Consider the following 8,900-nt stretch of genomic DNA (forward strand, 5'->3'; position numbering starts at 1 on the left):
GTCCTCTGCTCGCAGCATCACTGTCCAGCTTTTCATTAGCATCTCCTAAGGTACAACATCAAGAGTGAGTACATATTCTAATGTGTCCTCTGCATTCCAGTACGTTGTTTCAGCTTGAAACAGATCCCTACAAGACAGAGCAGAGAGCAGGACCGATCATCTTAATGTTGTCTCGTGCAATCCCAGCATAGTTGTCCAGCCTCAGTTCCCTACAGGAGACAACACAAAGGAGACAGTACTATCTTAATGTGTCCCTCTGCAATCCAGCACCACGTTTGTCCAGCTTCAGATGCACTACAGGAGACGAACACAGAGACAGACTATCTTTGAATGTTGTCCTCTGGCATCCAGACATCACGATTGTCGCCTTTCAGATCCTACAGGAAGACGAACACGAGACAGACTATCTTAATGTGTCTACTGATGCCAGCATCACGTTGTTCGCTGCTCAGATCCTCAGGGAGACAAACGAGAGACTACTATTTATGTGTCCCTCTGCCATCCGCCATCCGTTGCCAGTCTTCAGATTCCTAAGGAGACAACACAAGAGACAGACTATTTAATGTGTCCCTCTGCATCCAGCATCACGGTTGTCCAGCTTCAGATCCTACAGAGACAACACCGAGAAGCAACTATCTAATGTGTCCCTCTTGCATCCACATCGGTTGTCCAGTTCAGATCCCTACAGAGACAACACAAGGACGATACTATCTTAATGTGTCCCTCTGCCATCCAGCATACGTTGTCCAGCTTCAGATCCCTACAGGAAGCAAACACAAGAGAACATAGTATCTTAATGTGTCCTCTGCCATCTAGCATTCAGTTGTCCAGCTTCAGATCCTACAGGAGAGACAACACAGAGAGACATACTATCTTTAATGTCCCCTGCATCCAGCATCACGTTGTCCAGCTTCAGATCCTACAGGAGAAACACACAGAGACATTACTATCTTAATGTGTCCTTGCACCGGCATCACGTTTGCAGCTTCAGATCCCTACAGGAAGACAACAGAGACAACTAGTAATGGTCCTCTGGGCATCTAGCATCACAGTTCCGCTTCAGATCCCTACAGGAGACAACACACAGAGACATACTATTCTTTAATGTGTCCCTCTGCCATCTAGCATCACGTTGTTCCAGGCCTTCAGATCCCCTACAGGAGACAACACAGAGGGACAGACTATCTTAAGCTGTTCCCTTCTGCATCCAGCATCACATTTCCACGTTCAGATCGCCTACAGGAGACAACAGAGAGAGACACACTATCTAATGTGTCCCTTGCATCCAGCACTCACATTCAGCTTCAGATCCAACTACAGGAGACAACAGAGAGAGACAGACTATCTTAATGTGTCCCCTCTCATCCAGCATCACATTTCCAGCTTCAGATCCCTACAGAGACAACAGAGAGAAGACGATACTATCTTAATGTGTCCTCTGCATCCAAGCCATCACGTTGTGCAGCTTCAGCAATCCCGACAGGAGACAACCACACCAGAGAGCAGACTATCTAATGTTGTCCGCTCTGCAATCCAGCATGCACGTTGTGCAGCTTCAGATCCCTACAGGAGACAACACAGAGACATACTAGACTCCCAGACAGAAGGGTCACACAGAGACAACACAGAGACATTACTAGACTCCCATTTAGTTCCTGCCAAGGCTGATGAGTATCTCTGTCTGAGATAGATGTTGTGATGAGGATCTCTGGCTGAGATGATGTTTACATATGTGATGAGTATCTTTGTCTGAAGATTTTGTGATGAATATCTTTGTCAGAGATGATGTTATTGGACCGAGTATCTCGGTCTGAGATGATGTTGTGATGAAAGGACTCACCATGTAAATGAATTTCCTTTCAGATGAAGGAAGAACCAGTCCTATGGCAATCTCTGCTGGTAGAACCTGAGACAGGAGAGGAGAGGAGAGGAGAGAGAGGAGGGGAGAGGAGAGGGAGAGGGAAGAAGGGCGAGAGGGAGAGGAGGAGGAGAGGAGAGAGAGGGAGGGGAGGGGAGAGGAAGAGGAGAGGAGAGGAGGGAGAAGAGAGGAGAGGAGAGAGGGAGAGGAGAGGACGAGGAGAGGAGAGGAGAGGAAGAGGGGAGAGGAAGGAGAGGAGAGGAGAGGGAGAGGAGATGGAGTGAGAGGAGAGGAGAGGAGAGAGGACAGAGAGAGAGAGGAGAGAGGAGGGAGGAGAGGAGAGGAGAGGAGAGAGAGAGAAGAGGGAGAGAGAGGAGAGGAGAGGAGGAGGAGAGGAGAGGAGAGAGAGGAGAGGAAGAGGAGAGGAGAGGAGAGGAGAGAGGAGGGGAGAGGAGAGGAGAGGAGAGGAGAGGAGAAGGAGGGAGAGGAGAGGGAGAGGAGAGGAGAGGAGAGGAGGGAGGGGAGGGAGGGGAGAGGAGAGGAGAGGAGAGAGAAGGCGGGACAGGAGAGGAGAGGAGAGGAGAGGAGAGGAGAGGAGAGAGGGAGAGAGAGGGAGAAGAGAAGAGAAGAGAGGAGAAGGAAGGAGAGGAGAGGAGAAGGAGAGGGAAGGAGAGGAGGACGAGACGACAGAGACAGAGACAGAGACAGAGCAGAGACAGAGACAGAGAGAGAAGAGATGAAGAGAGAGAGAGGAGAGGATAAGGGATGAAGGTGTATCCTTTAGGCCATTACTTACAGTATATCTGATTAGATCAACAGACGTAGCAAAACACGTCCGTGTGAGTTCGAACGGCCCAATCACATATCGACACCTCAAACCTAACGCTCAAAGAGAGATTGCCGGAAAGATGCCAGTTCCTATCTCTCCCTCCCCTCCCCTCCCCTGTCCTCCCTCGGGAGGAGTCTATAGGGAGCGGAGGCTATCGGCGAGGAGGCCGATCGCGAGGGCCTATAGGAGGGAGCCGTATAGGGAGGAGTCTATAGGGAGGAGCCTATAGGGAGGGCAGCCATGGCGAGTCCAGGGAGGGGCCTAAATCGGGAGGGAGCGCTATAGGGGAGGGAGCCTATAGGGGGGAGCCATAGTTTGAGGGAGGGAGTCCTTAATAGGGAGGGAGTCTATAGGGAGGGAGCCTAATAGGAGGGAGCCTATAGGGAGGAGGCCTATAGGGAGGGAGTCTATGGGAGGGATCCTATAGGGGAGGGGTCTAAGGGAGGGAAGCCTATAGGGAGGGCCATATAGAGAGGAGTCTATAGGAGGTAGCCTATAGGAGGGAGGTCTATAGGAGGGAGCCTATAGGGAGGAGTTATGGGAGGGAGTTCTATGGGGAGGGAAGTCAGTATAGGGAGGGAGCCTATCGGGAGGGAGGCTATAGGGAGGAGCCTATAGGAGAGCGGGGTCTATAGGGAGGAGCGTAATAGGGAGGGAGCCTATAGGAGGAGGGAGGGAAGCCGTATAGGAGGAGCCTTAGAGGGAGCCTGATAGGGAGGGAGCCTATAGGGAGGGGGAGGGGAAGCCTATAGGGAGGGAGCCTATAGGGAGGGGCCTTATAGGGAGGGAGCCCTATAGGAGGAGGGGGGAGCCTATAGGGAGGGAAGCCCTATAGGGAGGGAGCCTATAGGGAGAGAGTCTATAGGAGGGACGAGCCTATAGGGAGGGAGCCTATAGGAGGAGCCATTATAGGGAGGAGGGAGCCTATTAGGAGGGAGCCTATAGGGAGGGAGGGGGGAGGCCTATAGGGAGGGAGGGAGCCTATAGGGAGGGGAGCCTATAAGGAGGGAGCCAATAGGGAGGGAGGGGCGGAAGCCTATAGGAGGGAGCTATAGGAGAGCCTAATAGGGAGGAGTCTTAATAGGGAGGGAAAGCTTATAGGGAGGAGCCTATAGGGAGAGCCTTATAGGGAGGTCGATAGGAGGCGAGTCTATAGGGAGGGAGTCTATAGGGAGGGAGCCTGATAGGAGGAGAGCCTATAGGGAGGGAGCCATATAGGAGGCGCTATAGGGAGGAAGCCGAGAGAGGGTCTATAGGAGGGAGCCTATAGGGAGAGCTATAGGGAGGGAGGGAGGAGGAGGAGCCTATAGGGGAGGGAGTCTTATTAGGACGGGAGTTCTATAGGAGGGAGTCTATAGGGGAGGGAGCCATATGGGAGGAGCCTTAGGAGGGAGCCTATAGGGAGTATAGGGAGGAGCCTAGAGGAGGGAGGTCGATAGGGAGGAGCTATAGGGAGGAGCTTATTGGGAGGGAGGGAGGAGGGAGGCCGATAGGGAGGAGCTATAGGGAGGAGCCTATAGGAGAGTCTATAGGAGGAGCCTATAGGAGGGACGTCTAATAGGGAGGGAGCCGATATTGAGGGAGTCTGTAGGGAGGGAGCTATAGGGAGAGCTTATAGGGAGGGAGGGAGGGAGCCCGGTATAGGGAGGGGGCCGATAGGGAGGGAGCCTATAGGGAGGAGTTCTATAGAGGGAAGCTATAGGAGGAGTCCTATAGGGAGGGAGCCCGATATGAGGGAGTCTGTAGGGAGGAGCCTATAGGGAGGGAGGAGGGAGGGAGGCCTATAGGGGAGGGAGGCCTGATAGGGAGGGAGCCTATAGGGAGGGAGGGAGGGAGCCTAGAGGGAGGAGCCTATAGGGAGGGAGAGAGGGAGAGCCCTATAGGAGGAGCCATTAATAGGGAGGGAGCCTATAGGGAGGGAGCCTATAGGGAGGGAGGAGGGAGCCTATAGGGGATCCTAATAGGGAGGGACCTATAGGAGGAGGGAGGGGGAGCCTTAGGGAGGGAGCCTATAGGGAGGGAGCCTATGGGGAGGGATTCATAGGGAGGGAGCCTGATAGGAGGGAGCCTAAGGGAGGGAGGGAGGGAGGAGCCTATAGAGGAGGCCTATAGGGAGGGCTATAGGGAGGGAGGCTAGAGGAGGGAGTCTATAGGAGAGGGGAGGCTATAGGGAGGGGAGCCTATAGCGGAGGGAGGGAGGAGCCTATTAGGGAGGAGCCTATTAGGGAGGGAGCCTATAGGGAGGAGCCTATAGGAGGGAGCATATAGGAGGGAGTTATAGGGAGGGAGTCTATAGGGAGGAGCTATAGGGAGGAGCTATAGGGAGGGGAGCCTATAGGGAGGCGAGCCTATAGGAGGCGGAGCCTATTACGGAGGGAGCTATAGGGAGGAGGGGAGCCTATAGGGAGGGAGGCCTATAGGGAGGGCCTATAGGAGGAAGCCTATAGGGAGGGAAGCCTATAGGGAGGAGCCATATAGGGAGGGGCCTAAGGGAGGGAGCCTATATGGGAGGGAGGGCTATAGGGAGGGAGCCTATAGGGAGGGAGCCTATAGGGAGGTAGCCTATAGGGAGGGAGCCTATAGGGAGGGAGCCTATAGGGAGGTAGCCTATAGGGAGGGAGTCTATCGGGAGGTAGGTAAGTGAACTGGCATTGTGTTGTCGTCGTGACAACAACCTCTCCCTCAACGACAGCGAAACAAAAGGAATTGATTGTTGACTTCAGGAAGTGGAGGGAGGGAACATTCCGCGATCCACATCAACGGGACTGTATTAGAGAGAGTCACGAGTTTTAGAGTTCCTCGGCGTTCCTCTGCGTTCCTCGGCGTTCCTCGGCGTTCCCACATCACAGAGGACTCGTCGTTGATCAACAACATCACAGCATCTCTACTTCGTAAAACGGCTGAAGAAATTTGACACGCCGCCCCGGGTCCTCTCCAAATACTACCGCTGCACCATCGAGAGCATCCTGACTGGTTACATCACGGCCTGGTCAAGGAATTAATCCGTCCACGACCGCGAATATTTATAAGGCTATTTCTGAATTCTGTTGACTCCACAACATGGCGGGTATCTGTATGGTGGCTGAGCGCTGTACTCAGATTATCGCATGGTGTGCTTTTGCCGTAAAACTTTTTTGAAATCTGACACAGCGGTTGCATTAAGGTGAAGTTTATCTAAAGTTCCATGTATAACACTTGTATCTTTTATCAATGTTTATGATGAGTATTTCTGTAAATTGATGTGGCTCTCTGCAAAATCACCAGATGTTTTGCAGGCAAAACATTACTGAACATAACGCGCCAATATAAACTGAGATTTTGGGATATAAATATGAACTTTATCGAACAAAACATACATGTATTGTGTAACATGAAGTCCTATGAGTGTCATCTGATGAAGATCATCAAAGGTTAGTGATTCATTTTATCTCTATTTCTGCTTTTTGTGACTCCTCTCTTCAGCTGGAAAAATGGCTGTATGTTTTTTGTGACTAGGCGCTGGCCTCAGATAATCGCAAGGTATGCTTTCGCCGTAAAGCCTTTTTGAAATTGGACACTGTGGTGGGATTAACAAGACGTTTATCTTTAAAATGGTGTATAATACTTGTATGTTTGAGGAATTTTAATTATGATATTTCTGTTGTTTTGAATTTGGCGCCCTGAGATTTCACTGGCTGTTGTCGAGGCGGGACGCTACCGTCCCACATATCCCAGAGAAGATATAGCCTCGTTGTTGTTATTTTAATGTATTGTTAAATATTTCCTTAATTAACTCATCCTGAACTGCATTGTGGGTTAAGGGCTTGTAAGTAAACATTTCACGGTAAGGTCTACACCTGTTGTGTTCGGCGCATGTGACAAATAAAGTTTGATTTGATTTTGATTTGATTTGATTCATGGCTTAGGGCTCGATTTGGGATTGGACCTGTATACTCTGTAAACTCACACAGTGTGTGTGTGTGTGTGTGTGTGTGTGTGTGTGTGTGTGTGTGTGTGTGTGTGTGTGTGTGTGTGTGGCGGTGTGTTTATACTCACACAGCGTGAGGTTCCTTGAACTTGCCGACATGCTGGATCTGATACATGAGGTCTCCCCCGTTGATATACTCCATCACAAAATATAACCTGTCCTGGAGAGAGAGAGAGAGAGAGGGGAGAGAGGAAGAGAGACACAAGAGAGAGAGGCGAGAGGAGAGGACAGAGAGAGAGAGATGAGAGAAGCAGAGAGAAGAGAGACACGAAGACAGAGAACCAGAGACAGAACAGCAGAGCAGAAGAGAGAGACAAGAGAGACAGAGACAGAGACAGTGAGACAGAGACAGAAGAGAGACAGAGACAGAGACAAGAGACAGAACAGAGACGAGACAGAGACGGAACAGAGACAGAGAGAGAGACAGAGACAGAAGAGAGAGAGACAGAGACAGAGAGAAGACAGAGAGAGACAGAGAGAGAGAGACAGGAAGAGAGAGAGGAGAGACGAGAGAGAGAGAGAGAGAGAGAGAGAGGAGAGAGAGAGAATAGAATAGATAATTTGCACATAATTTGTGGTATAGATAATCCCTCTAGTGGTGTGGGGGCTGTACTTTGCAAAAGTGGGTGGGGTTATATCCTTCCTGTTGGCCCTGTCCGGGGGTATATCGGATGGGGCCACAGTGTCTCCTGACCCTCCTGCCTCCAGTATTTTAGGTGTCAGTATAGTTTTATGTGTCGGGGGCTAGGTCAGTCTTTATATCGGAGTACTTCTCCTGTCTTATCCGGTGTCCTGTGTGATTTAAGTACGCTCTCTCTAATTCTCTCTTCTCTCTGGGAGGACTTGAGGCACCTGAGCCCTAGGACCATGCCTCAGGACTACCTGGCTGACTCCTTGCTGTCCCAGGCCACCTGGCCGTTGCTGCTGCTCCAGTTTCACTGTCTGCCTGCGGCTATGGAACCTGACTGTCGGCTACCCTTCTTACTAGCTGTGTGTGTTGTGTGGTGTGTGTGTGGTGTGTGGGGTGTGTGTGTGTGTGTGTGTGTGTGTGTGTGGTGTGTGTGTGTGGTGTGTGTGTGTGTGTGTGTGTGTGTGTGTGGTTGTGTGTGTTTACCATGGTCTGGAAGCAGGAGTGGAGCTGTGTGAGGAAGGGAGGTTTCCCGACAGGGCCAGGACTCTCTTCTCCACCATGGCACTCCACATCTCATCCTGAATCACCACATCCTTCTTCAGGAATCTTAGGCGTACAGCTCCTCTCTGTTCTTATGTTCTGCTAGCATCACCTAGAGGGAGAGAGGGGAGCGGAGGGAGAGGGGAAGAGGGGGAGGAGGATGAGGAGGAGTGGGGGGAATGAGAGAGAGGAGGGGTGAGAGGGGAGGGGAGGGAGAGGGGGAGAGAGGGGCGAGGGGAGGGAGAGGGAGAGGGGGCAGGGAAGAGGGAGTGGGGGAGGGGGAGGGGAGGGAGAGGAGGTGGGGAGGGGAGGGAGACGGGAGAGAGAGGGGAGGGAGGGAGAGGGGAGAGAGGGGGAGCGCGAGATGGAGAGGGAGGATGGAGAGGGGGGGGAGAGACGGAGGAGGGGAAGAGAGAGGAGACGAGGAGAGGGGCAAGGAGGAGAGAGAGAGGAGGAGAGGAGGGAGAGAGAGGAGGAGGGAGGACGGAGAGGGAGAGAGAAGGGAGGGAGGAGGGGGAGGGAGGAGGAGAGGGGGAGAGAGAAGGGAGGGAGGGGAGTTTCCCAAAGAGGCGGGGGAAGAGCAGGAGGGAAGACGATGGGTGGAGAGAGGGAGAAGAGGAGGGAGGGACCGCCGGAGGGAGGGAGGAAGAAGAGACGGAAAGAGAGGAGTGATAGCGGAGGAGGAGGACTGGGAGGAAGAAGAGAGGAGAGGAGAGAGCGGGAGAAGAGAGTGGCTGGAGAGACCGGAGGGAACGGCAAGAAGAGAGGGAGGAGAGAGGGAGGAGGAAGACGAGAGGAGGGAGGGAAGAGGAGTGAGAGATGGCCAAGCAGTAAGCAATTCAGAAACATATTCTCAGATGAATCAAGACACTCTGAGGGAAAGACATCTGTTCACAAATGCAAACCTCTAGGCAAACACAAACAGCACACAACACACACACACACACACACACACACACACACCAACAACACAGTCACGATCGACAACAACACACACACACACACACACACACACAACACACACAACACACACAGAGGGATGGACGATTCACACTGCATATCTCTCTCCCTTTTT

This window comes from Salvelinus sp. IW2-2015, unplaced genomic scaffold (genome assembly GCF_002910315.2).
Source record: "Salvelinus sp. IW2-2015 unplaced genomic scaffold, ASM291031v2 Un_scaffold5008, whole genome shotgun sequence".
NCBI classification, from domain to species: domain Eukaryota; kingdom Metazoa; phylum Chordata; class Actinopteri; order Salmoniformes; family Salmonidae; genus Salvelinus; species Salvelinus sp. IW2-2015.